The 24,094-nt window shown below is 29.7% G+C and overlaps 1 non-coding gene across 1 annotated transcript; it reads right to left on the bottom strand.

Moving 5' to 3' along the window:
* Positions 1–1,015: 1,015 nt before the first annotated feature.
* Positions 1,016–1,087, bottom strand: TRNAK-UUU (transfer RNA lysine (anticodon UUU)). Its single transcript has one exon. It is a non-coding gene; the product is annotated as a tRNA-Lys (tRNA).
* Between the last annotated feature and the right edge of the window lie 23,007 nt (positions 1,088–24,094).

Below are 24,094 nucleotides of genomic sequence, written 5' to 3' on the forward strand. Positions count from 1 at the left end.
CCTAAATACGGAGTACTGGAAGTTGTCTCAGACCGACAAGCAGACGAGTTGGAGTTTACTGGAGCGCCGGCATGGTGAGGCGTGGTTGAGCAGACGAGCGGCAATGGCGGGCGACTGCTACTGTCTGCTGACTAGAGAGCAAACTTAAATAGAGAGAGAAAGGAGAAGAATGGAATTTTTTTAGCATTGAATGAATGTTGTAGTCCTTCTTCCCTTTCAATTTGTTTGTTGATTTTTTGTTTAAATTTATTTATAAAAGATTTTTTTTATAATTTTTAATTTCAATTTTCTATATGATACATTTAAGATTACGAAATTAAAATTAATTTCAGTACATTCTATATATATTTAATTTAAGACTATAAAATTTTAAAGTATTATTTAATTTCTTAAATATCATGCTAAAATCAGATAAATAAATTAAACAGAGTATTTATCAAAACGACAATCACTTGAGTTGGAAATATATTCCATCTATAATGTAACTTGATGTGATTTTGGATTTTTCATGGCGGCTTGAGAATTCATAAATTAAATTTCTATATTCATTACCATGATAAATATCATAGTCTAAGGGCGTGTTCGGTATAGAGGACATTTTTCTAAGAAAATCAGTTTTGTATGAAAAAAAATAACTTTTCTAGTAGAAGCAGAAAAAAATAATAATTTCACAAATAATATTCTATATTGATTGTGTCTTTTCCCTTTCGAATCGCCTTATCTCCACCCTTCACTCCCATAGCCTCCCATCTCCACCACCTCACACCCTCACCCGACTCATAATTATTGTCTAATTATATATAAGTATTTTTAACATAATATTTTTTATTGACATACTAAACACAAGAAAATAAATAAGTAATTCAATTATTTTTCTGAAAACATTTTTCTATCGAACACACCATCCTAGGTTAACTAAGTATATCTAATTTGTAACAAAGTTTGCAAAAAATTCTTTTAAACTTGTGTATTGCTTAATAGTATTGGGCCAATAATTAAAAAATACTAATTATATCGCCGTCTGTGGGGATCGAACCCACGACCACGTGGTTAAAAGCCACGCGCTCTACCGCTGAGCTAAGACGGCTTGTATGCTAAATCTATGCATATTTATATACAAGTATACATAATTACTTTTATGTAATATGCAAAAATAAAATAACGTTTTTAGTCCCTAATTTATTGCTATATTCCACTTTTAGTATTTGTGTTATCTAACTCACCACGTCTTATTTTTAATTAAATAATGTGTGCGTTTTTAATCCTTTAAGTAACAGAGATCAGAACAATTAACGGATGATTAACGATTCCCTCGGCTAAACTTACCAAGGGTGAGAAAATGAATATGCACATATTTTTTGCTTTGATAAGAATATTTAATTTATTAGGTAGTTTGAATTTCGAGCAATAAATAAGAAGATTTTTTGTGTTTTATTTGTATGTCCTTTAAATATTTTAAATTATTAATTTTTGTGACTTATAGTAGTTTTGATATAGTTTCTAAATATGTAATCATTTTTCAAAAACATTAAAGATCATATGTCTGAATGCATGATCAAAACAAAGAAATTTGATTCTCGAAATCTGAAGTATATCTTATAAATTGGGATGGAGATATCAAAATAGTTATTACTACTAAGTTGGTAGACACTGATACTGGAGGGCCTGAGGAGAGATAAATGTAGGTCGAAAAAGTATCTTGGAGAAGCGATCAGGTAGGACATGACAAACCTGATGCTTACCATTACATGACCATTGATACTGGCGGACCCAAAAATTTTATGAAGGGGGTTCAAAAAAATTAAACACGCTAATCAGAAAAAAAAGAAGTGCTTATTCGGATTCAAACCCACGAGTTGAGACAAGCTAAGGCGAAATATTGAACCCCATTTTCCACTGAGCTAGTCCTTTGGCTTATGCTCAAGGGGTTCAATGTTAAATATATACACATAAATTAAAAATTTTATCTTATATATACAGTGTAATTTTTTAACGAAGGGGGTTCGAACCCCCTCAACTACACGTGGATCCGCCCCTGATTGATAAGAGGGTGTGAAGGCCGATGATTAGGATAGAAGGCTAGTAGTTTGATAGTTTTGCCTTTTGATTTTCCTTAACATTAGTATTAATAGTATTATTTTTATATTTCTTATTCGTAGTTTTCTATTACTATTGTTACTGTTTGTGTTTTTATAAATGTTGTGTTGATATTTTTCGTAAGCTGAAAATTTATTAGAAATAATCTTTTCACTTGTACAAAGTAGAAGTAAGACATATGCGTATTTTAAATTTATTTATAAAAATATACTGAATATATTGTTATAGCATAATTTTGAGATACAATTTATCTTCAATATTTATTAGGATAGGAACTTCTGGAACCTCTCTTTTAAGGGAATTTGGAAGTCTCGTGAATTTATCCACTTATGGTTAATGACTAACAAATGAATAAAATAGAACCCCACATTAATTATGACACAGAAAAATATAACATCATAATTACATAAAGACTTTACTAACAGCTCTTAAGAAACAAAAATTACATTTCTCAGTATTTTATTTGTTATTGTCGTAGCTAGTGAAAAAAGTGATTATGATAATGTTGCATACCTTATTTATGTTTGTGTATAGATTTCCTTAAATTAAAAAAATAAATGTGTTTTGTTTATGAATTGTGGTGAATTTGCAATGATGTTAATCTTTGTGTCTGTGAAGGTGAGTTGGTATTTGATACCAATATAGGTTATTGTTTCATTCTTAATCAGAGGTCTTATAGTCGAGCCTTGGGTATGAAGAAAATTTAATTGTGAGTGCTAGTCTTAAATGGATTTTGCAATGCGCGATTTAAATATAATCAGAGCTCCAACGTAGATAAAAAAAAATCATTTTTTTTGATATATAATGATTAATAATTTACATCTAGCTGGATGCTTTCAAGTTCAAGATTCAACCACCCTGTTTGACTAATTTGTATAATTAGGTTATTTGTAAAATGATTATAATAATTTGACTGATCTATCATAGTATCATATATAAAACTACACTTATATTATAAGAATGTCTTACTTGTAGTTAACTTAAAAGTCATTTAATTTTTCTAATACTTGCACAACACTGCTTTTAAATATGTAATAATTATATTTTAAAATTTTAAAATTAAATTGATAGTGTAAAAATTATATATACAATCAGGTCATTAATTGTCATGTAGCTACAAATAAATCTCTTGATAAGTAATGGATGGTAATATGATAAAAAAAATGATAATCATGAATTCTATCTTCTTTGTTTACCTGAAAAATTTGAACTTAAGAATATTTATCTTGCCTGATAATTAATTATTAAGAGGGTAAACGTATATTTTTATATTTTAGAAATAGTATACGCTATAAATATGTTATTATAGATTACAATTTATTACTAATATATAAACTAAAATATTTACATACTTAAATCCTTTGAGGAATATGATATTGAAACGTGGCAATCACCTCAAATAGCTAAACAACATAATTGGAAATGAGATATTTATATATATATGACTAAATGTGGTGAAATTAGCCCATCAATTGAATGAGCTTAAATGTATAAGAAGTTTTAGTGTTATGATTTTGAGTGTTAATTATGTTGTCGCTTGTAGTCATTTTTACTATTTTGGGTCTAAAGAAAAAAATTTAGTGTTCTATTATTTTTAAACTTAATATACAATATATATTTTACACATATATTATTCAGTATGGTTCAATATTTTTTGATTAATTTTTACAAAATAAAAACCTATCCAATTATTCGGTACAATTATAATTTTTTATAAAAATCATCGATTTTATTAAATAAAACCTAAAAATTGGTTTGGTATAGTTCGATTCGGCTGGTTAAGTCGATTTTTTGAAAATCATTCACGCCTTTATAACTCGCCCAACTCTTTCATCAAGTTTGAGCTAATTATTGATCTATTCATTTGTTAATTTTGGCCATTTCAATTCATCAAAAATTCGGGTTGATACCTAGCTCAAATTGATCAATGAAAACTTTTGTCAAAATATTTTTAATTTTTTTTCTTTGACATGTTATATATAGTCATAACAAAAAAAAAGATTTAATTAGGTACTAAAAATTATATAAAAAACAAATAAATAATTCAATTAAAACTTAACACTAATTAGACGAATTTAGATTTTGACATGCTTTTTAACCCATTTATGTTCAAAATAACTTTGAGCAAATCAATAAGCCTCTCATTTTTGAACTTAAACCATTTTAATCAGTTTAAATTTAATGAAACTCAATCATTTGACATAATACACCTATAATTATGACTACTAAAAAAATAACTCAGGGAAAGCCATGGAACTTGTTGTTTTGCCGATCTTATAATATAAGATGAGATAATAAAATAGTTATGATTACTTTGAAGAAAATGGGGGCATCTCTAAAGTATAAGTCACTTGTTATGTTGGGATGGTGAAAGACAACAATCGAAGCCATAATTTGGTGATTTTTGACCCAAAATTTTATACCATAATGCACAATTATACTATGTGTATACAATATTATTATATAGTTTGTTAATATTTATTGAGACAAAAATAACATTTTGATATCAATTTTTTCAGTATCGAAAAAATATTAAATTAACTTCAATTAAGATTGTCTCGACTTCTTAGATATATGAGAAATTAGCTTAACGTCTTTTCAGTCGAAATCTCAATTAAAAATTAGTTTTATATATGGTTCACTGATCTTAATTAATGAAATGAATAAATTTATGTGAAAAAATTAACTAAAATTACAATAATTATTGACATTCAATAATATATACTAACTCAATAGATAGATAATAAATTAAATTTTACTTCATGAAAAATGTGTCTTCCCATATAATATTATCACTAAATTATAAAAATCAATATGCTTTTTTTCTTTTCTTTGAAAGTCTTGTTTTTTCCTAAACCAAATAAATGAGTTGATTATTAATTTGGACTATATATTCTACAAAGTGCCATTCAACAATACGCCGTGTCTCCAGGAGAGACTAAGGTAACGTAGTCGGCAACGTATTTTGGAAGAAAATACAATGCATAAAAAATAATACTTTCTGTGATATCTTTTTGAATTTCGACATTCAAATAAATTTAATTTACCTTTTCATTATAATTTTTTCATATATCTCATAAATATTTAGAGTTATCAATTATTGTGAATTGTGATTCATAGTATTTTTTTTTACATAATTTTCAAATATAAATTTTTATATCAAAAAATAGTAAAGATTTCATGTCCAAATTTATGGTTAAACTTAACCTTTTTGACTTTCGAAATCTGCTAGACAAAGAGAGTAATAATATTTAAGTTATTAGTATAAGTTCTACTCCCTCTGTTCCTTTTTAATTGTCATTATTTTCTTTTTGATAGTTAAATAATATAAACTTTAACTAGCATTTTAAGATATATTCTTTATATCATATTAATAAGTTTTTATTTATAAATATTTTTATTTTAAAATATTTAATTAATGTAATCTAATTTAACTTTAAAAGTTAATGAATAAAGAGTGACTTTTAATAGCCCCTCCCTCCCCTCCCCCCCCCCCCCCGAATACCCCAGTCTTAAAACATTCTAAAAGCATATATATTTTTTTCCGTTCGGTGTTTAGTACTCATTTGAGACCCATTAAATTTGAGTTCGCGCCTTAACAAAGGCGACTTCATACTCAGAAAAAGTCAAATCTGAGATCTCTGATTAAGAATAAATGAGTACTTATCACTCGACCACAATCCATTTTAAGTCCTCCTATATTCTCATTAAAATATTAGGAAAATTCCTAATTTTTCTGTATGAAAACACTAATATTTTTTTTCTTTTTTCACTGATTCAATCAAAATATTCGTGAAAACAATAACTAAACATTTTTCAATCAAACATTTCAATAGAAAAAAAAAAGAGTAATCCCCCCTCCCCCACCCCCACCCCACCCCCCGTCCCAATACCCAAACTTAAAACATCCTAAAGCTCTTGTCCTCCTCCTATATAACACATGGACTCCCTACTATCTTTCACCACCAAAATAGATGTTAATTTTTTTTTGTTAGTACTATACAAGTGAAATTCAACTTGAAAAAAAGTGTATGGAGGGATCTGTAAAGCTCAGGAGGGATAGCGCCATGGAAAATGATGTGATGTTTTTGCTTTTTATTTTTATAAATTTTTCTTTTTATTCCCTATATATTCATATTTTTAAAATTTTTCTGTATTATAAATTCATCAATTATATATTGGCGCTATCCATCCTGAGTTCTATGGCTCCTTCATACTTTTTGCTATAAAATACAAGTAATTAACCTTCACAAAATTCACTCAGAATTTACAGGTATGTATATACATTTTATCTTTATATATAATTCTTACATTAACCGATCTGAAAATTGAAATTAGTCTATCAATTCTTACTTGTTTTTTTGTTGTATGTGTGAGTTCGATGATCGATAAAAATATCCCTTATCATAATGGATCTCTCCTATTACTACCTACTATTGGCATTTTTGATTGGCGCGATTCTCTTTGGAACCATCCTTCTTCATATTATTATAAGTTACAAAATATAATTAACTAAACAAAAATGTGTTCCTTCTAACAATTGCCAAATAAAATAGTTACACTATACTTTAATATAGTATTAGAGCATAAAAAATATCTTTGAGATTGAATTTCATTGTCATCTATTATCGGAAACAACTTCTCAGTGTGCTTCACCTATTAAAAAAGAATCAGACTCGTTCATAAAGAGGTGTGTTGAGAATATAATTTTAAATAAATAAATATATTTTAATATATGATATATTGGATTAGCTTTCAATTTTACTTATAATTAGTTTATAATTAAATTAATTATAATTATTATTCATTCCATAATAGGGTTCTCCTTTTTTAGCCTAATTAAAATATGACCTTTCAGACTGTCTCTCTGGTAACTTCTTAAATGTTTATTTTCTTTTTTCATGCATAGCTGTTTATTTATTTATTTACTATTATATATATGCAGTACTCGGAGAGTCTGTGAGAGGTTTAATTGTATGAAGTATTATTATTATTATTATGCAGAAGCAGAACAATAAAGGAAAGTAGTTGTGGCTAGGGTTTTCACATATGTACACCCTCCATCTAAAATAAAATAAAAATTATTTCAATATAATTATCCCTATAGAAATTTAAGATACAATATTTAGCAATTATTTTGAATTCTCGGAAAATATCTAATAAATAAAGATAATTATTAGTAAATGATATCTTATATTTGTTGTTTTTCTTAACAGGCATGAAAGAGATAAAAAAACACTTATTTTGAGACAAAGAAAGTATATACCTTGAAAATTGAACTTTCATATATACTTTCTTCGTCTCATTTTGACAGTCGCTTCAATTTTATTCATTTTTTATGAAAAAGTAATAAATATAAATTATAGTTTACTAATTAAGCGCTACCTCTATTGAATAAAGGCATACTGAATTTTCCTTTTAAATATTGTGCATTTTTCTAAAAAATTAAAGGTATAATTAAAAACCATATTCAATTTTAGTCTTGATCAAAATTTTAAAATAACAATTATTTTGAGATAATTTTTTGAAAAAATTACTTAAATACAAGACTTATTTTATCATATGTTCTAAAATATTTTACTATTCGAAAAAATTACAAAAATTTCCATCTTCTCCTATTCTCGGATATATCACTTTACGCGATGTATTAATCGGATACATCACGTTACGTGATGTATCGGGATGTTGAAATTGAAATGTGATGTATCGGATCTTGAATAGAGACACGATGTATTGAAGCGTTTTTGTGATATATCTGGATTCCACTAAATTTGAAGGGACTTTTATAATTTAAAAAAAAATAAAAATAGAATATAATTAACTCTTAACATTATAAAATTTATGTAATCTCTACTAATTTTGAGCTAAAATGACAGCAAATACGAAACATAATGAGTATATGCTTTTACTAGCTTAGCAGCCACTTGCCTTTTGACTTAAATATTATTGCAGGCTTTTAAATTTTGGATGTTGACTCCATAGCGTTTAAGTCACGTTTTCTCTTCCTTTCTTTAATGCATTATTACTCTAATTTTAAGATAAGATCTACAGGAGGATATGCATGTAAGTTGTTTTTTTTTTTCATTTGATTCGATGTTCAATATATGTTTTTGAGTTTGACTAATTTAAATTAATATTTCATAGAGCCTTATTCGGAAAAAAAATGCATTCTTATTCAAAACTCGAATCCGTAGTTAAAGGATAAATAACATCATTCAGTACACCACATTCTTTGGTGATGCACTTATGTTAATTATACATATGTTGAATTTTTTGTTTTTTTCGTATGTTTACTTACCTTATTATAGGTTGAACCCTTTAGTAAAATCTTTACTCAATCAACATGGATTGTGGTGCATAGTGATAGGACTGTTTCACCCTTAATCAAAGGTCTTGGATTCGAGACTTGGGTATGAAAAAAATCTTGTTGGGAGCGCCATCCCCGAATGAGCCCTGCAGTTTACGATTTGAATTTAGTCGGGGCTCCACGAACTCCGAACATCAGGTGGGAAACCAATTTACTCATTGCTCTAGGTCATTAATTATATAAATTATGTTATGAAGAGCTACCGGTACGTTTGTAGCTTAGCTAAATCGAATGGCGTAAAATATTTATACATTTTCACCAAAGGAAAATATATCATTCGTCAATTATGTTATGAGACACTGCTTTGTTTTTTTTTTATTTTATTTAGATATTTATGTGCAACTATATAGAGAGAGGATCACTTCTTTTTCGCCAGGTTTCATTCGATTTGTTGTGGATTGAATGATGGAAAAACCAGACAGAATGCCTTTCTCTGATTCCTGGAATGAGAGTGAGCTTGCTTCTTCAATGCCGTAGTCTTAGTCTAGGAATGTCCAAAATTCCCCATTTCTGTCCTCCGTGGGAGTCCGGACCGTGTCTCAGTCCCAGTAAAAGTGAAACGAGATAGTTATGGACTTTGTCTCTAGATTGCCGAAGACTCCACGCCCTTCTTTCTTATGCGGTGCCCCTCATTCCTGCTATGAATTCAGATAAATAAAATGAAGATATTAGATGTAAATATAAAGAAAAATGATATAGTTTGTCATTAGAGCTAGTGTTTATTTGTGTGTTCGCTTTTTAAATATTAATTTTGATTACAATTGTGCACATAATTTATACTCTTAAGAATATTTACTTTTATTTTATCTTCCCTATATTAGCACGCCATATACTAATAAAATTATTTATTAATGGCTAGAAGAAATCGATGGTTTGAAAATATTTTGACAAGATTTCTTATGGATCAATTTGAACCGATATGCAATTCAATCTTTTATGAGTTGAAATGAGTTGGATTAAAATGGACTAAGCTAATAAATGAACAGGCCAAACCCTACTAAAAAATATGTGAATTAACTATGGAATCTGTCGGTAATCTCCAGCTATTCGTTGGCTAATTGAATTTTCTTATAGTCTGTCGCTATTCCGTCGCTAAATGTTAGCAATTTAGTTACGTAATTTGTTCTTTGCTATTTTCTTATTTTCTAATAATGAAATGATCAATCCAAAAACAAATTAAATGATTTATATTTTTATGGATTGATTTTGCCACCCCACGCACCAAGAATATAACAACCCTATGATCAATATCTTTTAAATGTGCATATATTACACTAATTGGATTATAAGAGATGATTTCACTTTAGGACACTCTAGGTGTTTTACAATATGGAGACAATGAAACCAATTCACCTGTTTACATTATCCTCAATCTTGTGATTTTACTGTGCTCAGTACTTATATACTATTAAAATAAACAACATTTTAATTTATTTCATTTTATATTGTTTTCATGTTAGGTATGGAATGTGCTTGAACAGAAGCTTGCACCACTTCCTAGGGTTATACCTAACTGGAAAAAACTTTATTCCATTGGTCCCAATTGTTATGGACATGATTTATCGAGTGATGAAGTTTAAAAAAGAAAAAAAGATTTTTAAAAATTATAATTAAAAATAAGTTAAAATATTTTTTTTTATATAAATCATTTTATTATTGATAAAATAAAAACTTTAAAATTAATTGTGTTATCTTATATACACCACTATGATATACCGAGAGGATAAATTGAGTCGTTACCACCAAATAACAACAATAATAATATAATCAGTTTAATTTCATAAGTGAAATATAAGTAGTGTGGTATATACACAGATTTTATTCCACCTTATGAAAGTAGAGGGACTATTTTCGGAAGACCATCAGCTAGAATTATAACGACCCTTATTTTGTAAATTTTATTAATTTTCCTATTTAATACTTAACTTTTATAAATAATTTATGACTTGTGGGAATGAGTGGCATGATTTTCATATTGATGAAAGGATTATTTTGTTGCTAATAATAATGGAGAAAAAAATGGAAAAATTAAGTTGTTGTTTTTTTTAAAATAAAAATAAATTAAAAGGAAAATAATAGTAATAAAAGGTAGAGTCTGATGGCATTAGAACTTGCAAGCCATCAGACGTGCGGCAGAAACAGAAGCAACGAGAAGAGGAAAATAAATATGGAGGAAGAAAGAAAAGAAAAGAAAAGAGAAAAATAAGATTTTCATTCCAAAGCATCAAGGTAATGATTTTCGTTCTGTTTATTAATTTTTTTTGTGATTATGATTTATGAACATACTTTTAGGCTGGATTTGTGGAGAAATAAAGCTGAAATAAAAAAATATGATCCTAGGGTTTTTAGCATAAAATCTTGATTTTGGGATCAAATAACTACCCGTTTTAGCTGAAATTCGGTGCGCAAGATTGTTTTAATATGGGTTAACCTAATTTGAAAAAAAATTCAGATTCGAATTCTTAGGCTCGGGATGACTTTTTGACCTGATTTTTTTGACGAAAACAAATATAGCAATTGGGTGTCATTGAATTCGTATTCTTATGAAGATTATGTATTTGAATAGATTTTGATCATTCGAAAGTGTTACGAAAGAGAAAAACTCAAGTTTCAAAGTGACTATTCGATTAGTTGAGGCAAGTAAACTTCTAAACCTCAGTTTAAGCTTGTAGATGCTAATATTTCCTTGTTATGTGCGTTGGGGAGTAACGTGAATTGGACTGAATTATTGACTGCATGATTGACCTTGAAAATAGAGATAAGGGGTATAAAACGGCAACCTAATGACGTGTATTGGTGTGATCGATGTGATGAGATTATTAACTTATTTGAACATATGAAATGACTATATTGATATGAGATGTGAAAAATTATTGTTGATATATTGTTGATATCATGTTATTATCGTGAATTATATGAACATGAATTGATTGCATTAGTTCTAAATTTCTGATATACCGTGGTGAGATTGAAAATGATATGAAACAAAGGGGTCGGGCCACATGCTCCGTGTCAGGTATTATGAAGCACAAGAGGTTGAGCTACACACTTCGTGGCAGGATATGTATATTGAGGGGATGGGCACACGCTCCGTGGCAGGTTACATGGATAGAAATGTCCCCCATGGGTTCCGGACTGTGATTTAGCGGATGTATACCGATAGGACAGACATGCATCATTTCATTGCATTGCTTTGCATTTTTTTTCTTTTTGATAGTTGTGAATTCGTGTTTACCACTTATTGCTTTGTATATGCTGAACTTGACTTGATATGATTCACTTAATGAGACTACTGATGAATATTCGTGGATTGTGTTATTATTATTATTGTGCAAAGTGTAGAGTTGGGCTGGTTTTATGCAGGTTGTAGTTAAGGAGGTTCGGTTAGGATGACAGGAGTACTTGTATCTATTGAGCTTTGCTTAGTTTTAGTTGTGCACTTGTTGAGTACCGTGTTGTTTAGTACTCACCCCTTGCTTCTACACTTGTGTAGGTTGTGAGCCCGGACCTGTTTGATCTCCTAGTGTTTCCTACCACATCCGAGGCTATCATTTCGAGTGTTGAGGTAGCTGTTACATCCATTTAGTGGACACCTCTTACTCTTTTATTATGTTTTAGTCATATTCTAGAGACAAATACATTGTGATTGTATTTCCTTTCGTACTTCGATAACGTACTAGTGACTTGTACATGTGACAACCAGTCTTGGGGGATTTTGAGATTTTTTTTTGACTAAGTTAAACCTTTCTTTATCTCATTTACTTTCCGTTGGGTTTTAGGCTAATTTGTCTCGCTGGGCTGAGATGAGTGTCATCACACCCAATTTTGGATCGTGACAAGAATAAAACATTTTCAAAGCAAGTTTGAAAAGGGAATATAGAACAAAAGAAGTAGAAAATGTAAAAAAAGAACAATGACAGTAGCAAATAATATGATAACCAAAGCAAATGAAACAACATATTAAGAGAGTGATTGGAATACTAGTAAGAAGAAAAACTAGATAACACTTGACTACTTATATTGGCCTTCTACCCTTATCCTCGACATTGATATCTTCCTATCTAGGTTCATGCATGTCCTTGATAAGTTGCAGGTGTGTCATCTCATATCTAATCACCTTTTTCCCATACTTTTTTGGCCTACCTCTACCTCTTCTCAGACCCACCATAATCTTTTTTCTCACATTCCTCCCTAAGGCGTTCATTTATCTTCTTTTCACATGCTTGAACCATCTCAGCCCCGCTTCTCTCATCTTTTCCACCACGGGGATCACTTCCACCTTATCCCGACTATCTTCGTTCCTAATCATATCTCTCCTAATATGCCCACACATCCGTCTCAACATCCTCATGATATCCGCTGCTAATTTCATCGTATGGACAACTCTTGATTCGCCAACACTTTGCCCCATACAACAAACTGATCTAACAACCACTCTATTAAGCGTACCATACATTCTTGCTGCACAAGATATCAAATGTGATCCTCCATTATTTCATCCACCTACTCCAATACAATAGGCAATATCCTCATCAATCTCCCCAATTCCTTAGATTATAATATTATATATTGACCCAAGATACTTGAAACCTTCTCTTTTGGGTTAGACTTGAGTATCAATCCTTACTTTCACATATATGTCATGAATTACGCCACTAAACTTATGCTCCATATATTATAGGATCATAATATTATAAAATTAGATTGGACATCAATGAATTAACAACTTGTTCAGAAACAAATATCCAACTTGTTTCTCTGCCCCAACACTCATATACTCATTTCACAGGACAAAGATACATAGAAAAGCACTTAGTAAGATTGGGCTTGTGTTACACATTTGGCCCACGGTCAAATCCATAACTATTTTGCAAATATAATACCTCTATGAGATTGTCACACCATATAACAACCTATAATGGACACCCTTTTTAAAATTATTTTAAAAAAAACAACCTGATCTTTGTTTTTGCCAAATTTAGACAACATAATCACTGTATATTTTGTGTATGTTTAATAAAATTTAGACGATCCCAATTTGTTTGGAATGAAATATTGTAGTAGTAGTGGTTGTTGTTGTTGTTGCTCTTTATTATCGTATTCACGATATGATTTTCATAAACCTATATACAGTTGACATATACTTGTTATATATCAAGTATACACTTGTGTCGACAAAATTCTTAGCGTTTGATTGAAGAATGGTAGTCTTATGAAATGTGATCTATTATTTTCATAATCTCAACCTAAATTATTATGAAGGGAATTAAGTGAACTACCAAAAGAAGCACCTTACCTCTCACTTATAAGAAAGTTATAAGTAGAAGCTACATCTTGTACATACCAAGTATAATATTTTTTGACTGTTTTTGTTTGATAGATGAAGATATATAGTCACTTTTCCTCTTCCTTATTTGTATTAATATTTGCACATCTCTCTCTCAATGGTTAACCCTTCAAAGCAACTATTCAAAAGTACAGCTGTTAAAATGGGCTAGTCTTAAGGGTGTCAAATAGGTGAGTTGAATTGAATTTAGGTAGATAAAATAGGTTGAATTAATAAATCGGTGGGTCGTTGACCAGCTTCAAAGTTATTTAGATAGAGAAACTACTTTATTAGACATACATCCATATCATATACACTATTCTATCTTTACTTTCAAATAATTATGTATCTTACCACTAATTAAGAATTTCATACCATTTATTGAGGAAGATACACTTGGATATATAATTTTTTGCTATTAGATACACTAAAAAAATAGAGAGAGGTGAGCGAGATAGGAAGGGAAGTGAGTGAGATAGTCATGTATTCTATATACATGCGAATCACACTAGATACATGTATCCGTCTGTATATGGTGTAATTCACATGTATCTAGGATAACAGATACATAGGAGAGTGGCGAGCGAGATGAGAGGGAGGCGAGGAAGATTTGTCTATATATCCCAAATACATGTGAATCTACTTGGATACAGTGTATCTAAAATAAATTACACCAATTTTTGACCCTATGTATCCCGAGATACATATATCTGAACGCACCAAAATTTGGTAAGATTTGTAATATTGCCAACCAGAGTGTATCTAAGTAATAACTCCTAAACTAGTATCATTTTTGTAAGTTTTCCTATTTAGATTGAGTTGGGCTAAAATGCAGGTCATATCCAAACGGAAAAACTATCTTATTAGACAAATATCACTTCCATATATATTAATCTTCTTACATATACTTTCAAACAATTACATATATTACCATGAGTTAAGAGTTTTATACCATATATTGAGAAAAATACAGCCATATACACATATTATTAGAAATAGCCTAAATTAGTTATTTGCACAATTAAGTCATTCTCAATTCATGCTTTAATGTCAATTAACTCTCTCTCTCTCATCAACCTCCCAACATAGGTCCTCCCCCACCATTCTCTCTCTTCCTTCCTTCTCTCCATCACGATTTCTACCATTAAACTCTTAAAATTGAAATTGGAACAACAAACCATCAATTTGAGGTTTGTATCTATTTAATCATTATTCAAAGTCATGTAATTGTAATAGATTTCTATTTGTTTTGTCTTCTAATTTTCAAAAGCTAAGGTAAAACTCCTTTGATTTAGAATTTTCTTAATTTACTTTCATGGCCAGTGATTCTTCAACGAAGAATCGCCAGCACTGCCTCATCTTTCCATATGTCTCCAGCAAGGTTAACGGTAAGTCACAATCATGGAGCATTGTTGCTCACAGCAATAAACCAAAAGGTAAAGCAAACATCGTCGTTGTTAGATGTTGGACCAACTAGGAACGTAATAAAAAAGTTTTAATAAACAAAGATTTACGCATGAATCTGTCTCATTATTGAGTTAATATTATATGTATCCAGTTCTTATAGTGTATCTGATTAAGTATATATGTATTTAACAAAATATATGCATATATTGGAGATTTACACATGTAACTGACACATTATTGAGCGAAGATTATATATCTCATTTTTATCAGTGTATCTAATTATGTGTAAATGTATCTGACAAAATATACGCACGTATCTGAATAAGAGTTCATGAGTCTGAGTTAAGAAGTCTAAACTTTAGTGAATCACCGAAAAAAAGAGAAAGAATTTCAATTGTTTTGATTTTTTTTAGGATTTGTGATATGTCATATCATCTAAAGTTGTTACAAACATGATTTTCTCCTTAATTAATGACTTTTAGTTATATACCTTAATTAGACACACTTCTTAATTAATGATTTTCAGTTATCTGCCGTACATGCGAGATACATGTATCTGAAAGAGGTAGATACACTTATCTAAGATTCAAAGTATGGTAAGAAACGTAATATTGTAAACTATCGTGAATCTAAGTAATTAGCTCTTAAAATGGTGAGATTTATGTTAGTTATCCTATCCAAACCTGCCTAACTTTTACTAAATCTTAATTTCTTAGTTCGTTCTTTTATAACTTTTAAATACCTAAATAAATTGTTTTTTTCTTTATTATTTATATATAGCATATCAAATAAAAATATATTTTTTTTGACGAATTTCTCATCGATCAACTTAGCGACATAATAACCCAATTTTAAGATGGGCTAAAATAGATTGAACTAATAAGATGAGCTAATAAATAACCGAATCATTAACTCACCAAACTTACATAAATTAAAAGTAAACTTTACCTAAATTCCATAATGGAAAAGTCTAATTACTATATATCCCTCATCGTATCAAAATTACCCAATTTCTCCTTTTTTTCCAGATTTGCTGATACATTAGTTATGTAACTGATACATCAATTTTAGCTGTAGAATAGTTAATGCAGATCATCTATTTATGGATTATATCTTAATATAAGGTATGATTTGTTATTTAAATCAACTACTGATCTAATTAATGGGATTAATTGGTTAAAAAAAGCAAGGTTGTGTACATGAAGATTCAAGCCAAAAAACAGAGCATCAATTCAAACTAAAGTTGATTTTTTTTGTTTTGATGATACATTAGTTATGTATCTGATACATCATCTTTAGCTGTAGAATAGTTAATGCATATCAGCTATTTATGGATAGTATCTTAATATAAGATATCATTAGTTCTTTAAATGAATTACTGATCTAATTAATGAGATTAATTTGTTAAAAAAGCAACGGTTATGTTCATGAAGTTTCAAGCCAAAAAATAGAGCATCAATTATGTACTGCAGGTTTTTGATACATCAGTTAGGTATAACCTGTGCTAATTAAATACTGATACATCAGTTATGATACATCAGTTTTGTAGTTGATACATAAGTTATGATATATATATATATATATGTGAATTTTATTTTTTGCGGATTTTTGATACATCAGTTATGTATAAACTGTGCTAATTAAATACTGATACATCAATTCTGATACATCAGATCTGTAGTTGATACATCAGTTGTGATACATATGTGTGAAGTTTATTTCCTGCAGTTTTTTGATACATCAGTTAGGTATAACCTGGGCTAATTAAATACTGATACATCAGTTTTGTAGTTGATACATATGTTCTGATACATATATGTGAAATTTATTTCCTGCGGGTTGTTGATTCATCAGTTAGGTATAATATGTGCTAATTAAATATTGATACATCAGTTATGAAACATTAGTTCTACAGTTGATACATAAGTTCTGATAGATATATGTGAAGTTTATTTCATGCAGGTTGTTGATTAATCAGTTAGGTATAACATGTTCTAATTATATACTAATACATCAATATAGATACATTAGTTCTGTAGTTGATACATAAGTATTGATACATATATGTGAAGTTTAATTATTACATATATGTGATACAAAAGTATATGTATCAGATTAATTAAAAAATGGTAAATGTTATTGTGATACATAAGTAAGATGCCCCGGACAATCAAGTTTGATACATTAGAATATGATACATAAACTTTGATTTTATATTCGAGTTTGACAAATGAGAAAAACATACAAATCTATTCAATTGATATATGGAAAGATTATTACATTTCAGTTGCTTACTGATTCTGATACATTATAGTTAATGTATCAGATACATTAAAATAGCAGATACATCTAAAATATTTACTATTATAAAAAAATGGTTATAATCTTCTTGACGACGTACTTCATTTCCTGCATTGACATGAAAAATGGTTAAATACAACTTGAATTTATACATAAATACGATGTATCAGACGCATTAAAATATTTGATACATGAGAATCTGATACATACAGAAGATATATCAGAAGCAGTAAGACTTCATAAATTATAATCTGATACATAAATGTAGATGTATCGGAATCATTAAAACTTGATACAATAGAAATTGACACTTAAATACGATGTATCAGAAGTAGTAAATCTCTAGAAAAAATAACATTTTAAAAAAAACACTATGTATCAGAAGCGTTAACGCTTGATACATGAGAATCTGATACATAAATAATATGTATCAGAATCAAAAAATCTTCATAAAAACGGCATTAAAAAAAACTTAATTGAACCCATACCTTTGAGAGATTAAGGCGTGTTGTAACCCCTTCAATCTTGTTGTCTAGTTCTTTGGTGCATGTTTAACTGGAGCTTTCGACTTCAATTTTTCACGTAGTTTATCCATCACTGCTAGATCGTTACGATGTTTGAATGTAACCTCGTCGTAACCTTCCCAAGATGAATCAGAACCAGGTGAAACAAGAATTCCTTGATTTTTATTCAACTATGATATCATTGAAGATATGAGTTAAAAAAATAGAAAGATTTAAAGAAGAAAGCAAGGGATACCAATTTTAGAAGATTTTTCAAAGATTTACAGAAGAAATCAAACGATACAAATTTTAGGAAAAATTAGATTGAATGAGGATGAAGTGAGATTCCAGATAAGGAGAAACTTAAATATACCTTAGTTAGAATCTTGAAATTGAGTAACAGATGTACTCAGAAATTCAAAATCTCAAAAACTGATGAAGAGGAGCGAATTTAGGCGAGGATTTAGGGAGGAAGAGTGATGTATCAGTGAGGGAGAGAGAGTTAAAGGAAAAAAAAGAATTTTGGATATTTGTTGGTATAATAGGGAATACAAGTAAATATGGCATTAGAATATATGTAAAAGGGTAATTTTTCCTTAAATTAAGTATATATTTTTATGGACTAATTTTGCCATTCATAACTGGGCTAGCTATATAAAGCTCAGTCCAGCCCAACCTTTTAAAGGCCTTTTAAAGATCTTACCCTAATATAATCCGATCCTAAATGCGTGCAGGTTGGCATTTAATTTCTTTAAATTTTTTTATCGCTAATTCACTTAATGAAAATTTATGAGTTAAAATATGTTTAATTATGATTTAATTTCGTAATAGTGTAAATAATATTTATTTTGTCCGATATAAATTGTGTAATCTCTAATTCGCAAAGCATAAGTCAGAAAACTTTTGCCTCTTTTGCTTTATCTGGCAAAAGTGTTGATTTTAAAGATTTTCTTCTTGCCCCATATTAATATTTACTTTATTTAATTATTTTCAAGCCTATGGTATGTATCCTTTTAGAAAAACATATAATTAATCTGCATTCAATGGTGACATCTCTTTGCCACTACTTTTCAGGGGTCCAAAACTAATATGAACCATAGCGTTGTTGAATCACCAGCCTATTTAATATCATATATGGGTCATAGAGATATTTGGACCTTTTTGATGATTTATCCCTATAACTTTTATCATTTTAAAAGTAGAAAATTCATGAATTATGTATATTTTACACATAAAATATTGTATTGTGTGTTGTCATATATTTCTCATTTTTTTTCACAAGCCAATAAACATTAGATTTTGGTTTTTCATGATTCAAATATTCATATTTGATTTAAACTCTAAATTTCCTAAGTTGTTAGATTTTGCTTACTCAAAAAATTAACATTATTTGATTCGTTTTTAAGATGGTCTGTCACTATTTCGATCCGTCGTGTCTGACACTCACGCTAATCCTCTAGTGGGAGAATCATTCTTACAGTCCAAGATATCGAACTTAAGAGATAAACAATTAAAGACTTGCGGAAGCAGAAAATAAAATCAGAAATAGTATTGAGTCCCCATAAACTCAGCAAAACAATCTAACCAACAAATTGAAATGCGAAAACATCCTAGGAATTGAAAGTCGTCCATACCAAAACTTTAACCAAATATCAGTATAAGAAAGGGGAAACACTCCCAATTGAATTCATAAACTGGAACAATGTTTGAAATCTTAGTCCTGAAAAAAGGACTAGAACAGTGAAAAGTCCACGACAACATGAAATAAACAACTCACCCTTGAACTCGAACAAGTCTCACTCTTTCAACCGAGGTCTCTTTGCAGCCGGCTGAATATGCCTTATACTCAACAAAGGGCAGAGCAAGTGTAGTATTAATACACAAAAATAATAGTGTACTGGTAGGGTCACGCGGTTAGCCAGTAAATGGATCATAGACAAGTAAACTTCAATATTTCCAGCATGATATAACTTTACATAAGAGTCCTCTTAGGGGACCTACAAATATTCAGCCCTGTGTCAGAACGTGACACCCGATCCAAAAATATGTCGGTACGTGACACCCGATCTAAATATGTATCAGAACATGACACCCGATTCAATTTATGTGTCGGAATATGACACCCGATTCAAACATATCACAATCACAAATATATTTAGTATTTATAGCATTATATCACAAAGAATAAGTTCATCAGAAAAAAGGCCACCAAGTGATCATTTCACCTATAATCTAACATGTTTCCCTATTCATACACACGTATGCATATCATAAAGCAATTTGACAAGTATATGAACCACGTACAGGAAACAAAACCATCACCTACCTCAAATTCAAGCTTCAACAACCTTATAGTGCAAGAGTTTTCCCTTTCCGGGTTCGTTCCTCTCGTTCTGGTCTAGAAACAGTAAACACATATAAAGAATCAACACGATGGCCTAACTATCATGAAAAATAATCAATTCTCATTCTAGGATAAACTCATGATCCTAAACCTACCCTAGGGCTATTTTCCATCATTAGTTTTCAGTTCAAACCCTCCTTCAATGATTACCAACCATAGTTTCTAGGTTTTAGGTATCAAATGATGAATTTAGGGAGTAAAATCCTCACCTTAAGCGTGGAAATCCTTGAAAATTGATGAAAATTGTCCTAGGTCGCCTCCTGAAGTCTTAGAAATTATTTTTTGTAGAAATGGACTGTTTTGGAGTTTTTTCCGACTTAAGTCTCGCGACTGTCCCACTCTGACGGGACCATCTCGCTCTGGCGGAACAGATTCCGCTCTGGCGGGTTGCACGAAAACAGAGAGCTCGTATTTTGAGCTCCAAGCCTCCATGTACACCCCCCCTTTCCAAGACGTATTAAAATATATCCTTCACGCCAAATTCGATTTCGAGAATTTTACTCGCTCGAATGGGATTCCGCGAAGCCATAAATGCTCCGTATCATCTTTGCTATCAGCTTACCCAAATAAATCATAGATTCGATCTCCCACCACACATATGATCTCCCTAGACCTCACCTGACTCAAAATTCATCCAAGTCTGGCCTAGCCTAAATTTTTCCGAAGTTACAACCCAAAGTTTTCTGGCCTGAAATCCTTTCCCATTTGCGTATTCCTAATGACGGGGACAGATCGTTACATGGTCACTTAATTACTACTAGTTACTATTTCAGAAAATCACTTTTTTTGTTGAAGAAAATTAAAATTAAGAAAAAGTATAATTTTGTCCGGTTCGTAGTTACTTACATTATTGTGTTGTGTTGTGTGTATTTTTTATTATTATTTTTAAAAAGATACCATTCAACTATATTTACAAATTTTATTTCAAAAATTCTTTTTTTCTATTTGCCAAATGTTGACCTACTTTCACATTGAATTTATTATAGAAGATGAAGAATAAAGTGTCTGATTTTAAATTTATTGTAAGTTTATTAGTATTTTGTGAGAGGAGGAAGAGGAGATTTGGGGTGAAATAGAATCCTCAACACTTCTTTAAATTCAAAATACAAAATAAAAATAAAAATTAGAAGTGTGAAACAAACAACATTTCCAAAAATTAACTTCACTTTTTGCACAAATTCATGCCACAATTTTTTTTTTGTAATACCTAGGAGAAAACATGGGATTTTGTATGGTGTTCCAACAAACCTTAATATGGTTTATAGCCAGGAAAAAAGTAGTTGTGCTAGTGGAAGGAGGAGCAACATTTTATGGTTACCCCCTTATTTTGAGAACAATGTAAAAAGTGGACACTTTCACTCGTAATTCAATTAACATATATAAAAAATGATATATCATGTTTAACATAAAAGAAATAATCAAATAGTATTTTTAATTTTTAAATTTTGTGTTTAGTCAGACTAAGACGTAAAATAAAGAGAAGGGGGTATAAATTTTATTAATAACGATTGATGTGGGTAATCGTCTTATTTAGAGAAGAATCTATAATTTGAAGGTTATGAATTCGTATAATACTATCAAGATAATATATAATATAGATTATTTGTCACTGTTGTTATCTAAATGTTTAAGGTCTTAGAGAGTCCACCCTTTCATTTACATGATTTTGTCTTCGATACGTCCACTCACGCATAGACCTAATTCTTTTTAATACACCAAATACATAATAAAAAATTAAAAATAATGGTAATGGTGAGATTCAAACCTACGATTTTGTCTATTTTGATACTATCTTAGTATGATCATCTGGTAAAAATAAAAAATACTAACTTTACCCAAGTATCATTCAAATTAATTTAAACAAAGTTTTAAAAAATATCTTGTTCTACATAGCTCTATCTAGCAAACACCAATCATCTTTCCAGGGGTCCAATAATAATTTGAACTATTGCTTAGTGAGTGTATCATTTTATATGGGTCACACTGACATTTGGATTTTTTGATAATTCACCAGACTATTGATGGGCTTTATAATTTAAAGTTAGTGTAGAATATTATGGCATAATGCATATTTACAATTATTATCTTATGATTCTTAATTTTGTTTTTCATTACATGTCCGGAGTCCTCATTGGAGTCTCGGTTAAATCTGAATCACACACTGCATGGTCCATTTAGAATTGACACTCCTAACAAAATTTTCTCTACATCCAAGACACGAACCCAAGACCTCTGTTTAAGAATGGAACAGTCTTATCACTGTATCACAGTTCATATTGATCATTTTATTTGTATTTGTCTTTTTTTTTTGGGTATACATCACTTCAAATGGATTTGACAGACCAAATTTTGGATATAGTATCTAAAGTTAGGCCTGACACTTGTGTTTTAAAAGTTGCCTAACTATTTTTGCCTAAACTTCAAGTAAAACTGATTTGTTGAAGCAAAAATGATTGAACTCTAACTATGCATAAGTTCAAACACTATGTGCAACTTTAGATATGACACATTTTTCAAACACTTAATTTCAAACAGAATGAAACATTTTTATATTTAGTAATTTAACTTTAAAATGTTCATTTTATTTCTAATGGAATGATTTATAATCACACAAACCGCTATGATTTATTCTAGATCATAAGTTGCAAAAGGTTTTCTTTTTTTATTAAACTCCGTACCAAATCAAATTACATCACATAAATTGAAATACAAAGAACTTTTTTTCTTTTCTTTTCACATTCGATGTCCAGTATTCACATTGAAATTCAACTAATCCGAATTCGCACCACGAGAGCCCCATTTGAGGAAATTGTTATTATCATTATTACGAAGCTTCCAAGCACTTAGGTTTCTGGCACCGACCACAACAAAAATAATTTGAATTATATTTTATGGTTTTATTTTAAATACTTCCCTAATTTGTTTTTAAGTAACTAACAATAATGGTATAAGTTGAGGAACACATGAGGTTTGCTGTGTAAAAGATTCTGAAATTGTTTAGATTGAGCCTTAATTAATGATAAGAGTTAAATAGAGAATTAATTAATTAATTAATTAATTAGACTTATTAAGTGTAACATGTGCTGATTAATTTTGTCTTGATATCAAAGCTAAGGTAGAAGCTCAAATATTAACATTCTAAGTCTAAGCTAAAAGGCGCACTTCAAAATTTCAAATTTATGAATTCTAAATTATATTGTATCTTTTTGCTCGAGTGTTAGATAAAAATATTATACACATAAAAATAACTTTTTTCAATAAAAAAAAAGGCAATCCGGTGCACTAAAGGTTTTGCTATGCGCAGGGTCCAGGCATTTCTGCCAGAGACTGTTTCCAAGGCTTAAACCCGTGACCTCCTGGTCACATGACAACAACTTTAAGTCAAAATTACTGAATTCTGTCAAATTTGTAAATTTAGCTTAAGGCTAAAAGTTCTCATTCAAATCAGTGAACAAGTGGACGTAATCCCACTACTAAAAAATCACTATTTTTCTATTGAATTTTCTCACAAAAAAATGTTCAGTAGCAACTTCATAGATATTTTGATTGAATGAGTGAGAAAATAAAAAAAATATTGAATGGTTATTTCTGATATCTTAATGGAAATCTGTTTTCTATCATGCATTTTTCCAATGAACTGGTTCGATGGAAATAAGATGAAATCATATTTTAAAGGATAAATTTCCCAC

This window comes from Solanum dulcamara, chromosome 8, assembly GCF_947179165.1.
Source record: "Solanum dulcamara chromosome 8, daSolDulc1.2, whole genome shotgun sequence".
Taxonomy (NCBI): Eukaryota; Viridiplantae; Streptophyta; class Magnoliopsida; order Solanales; family Solanaceae; genus Solanum; species Solanum dulcamara.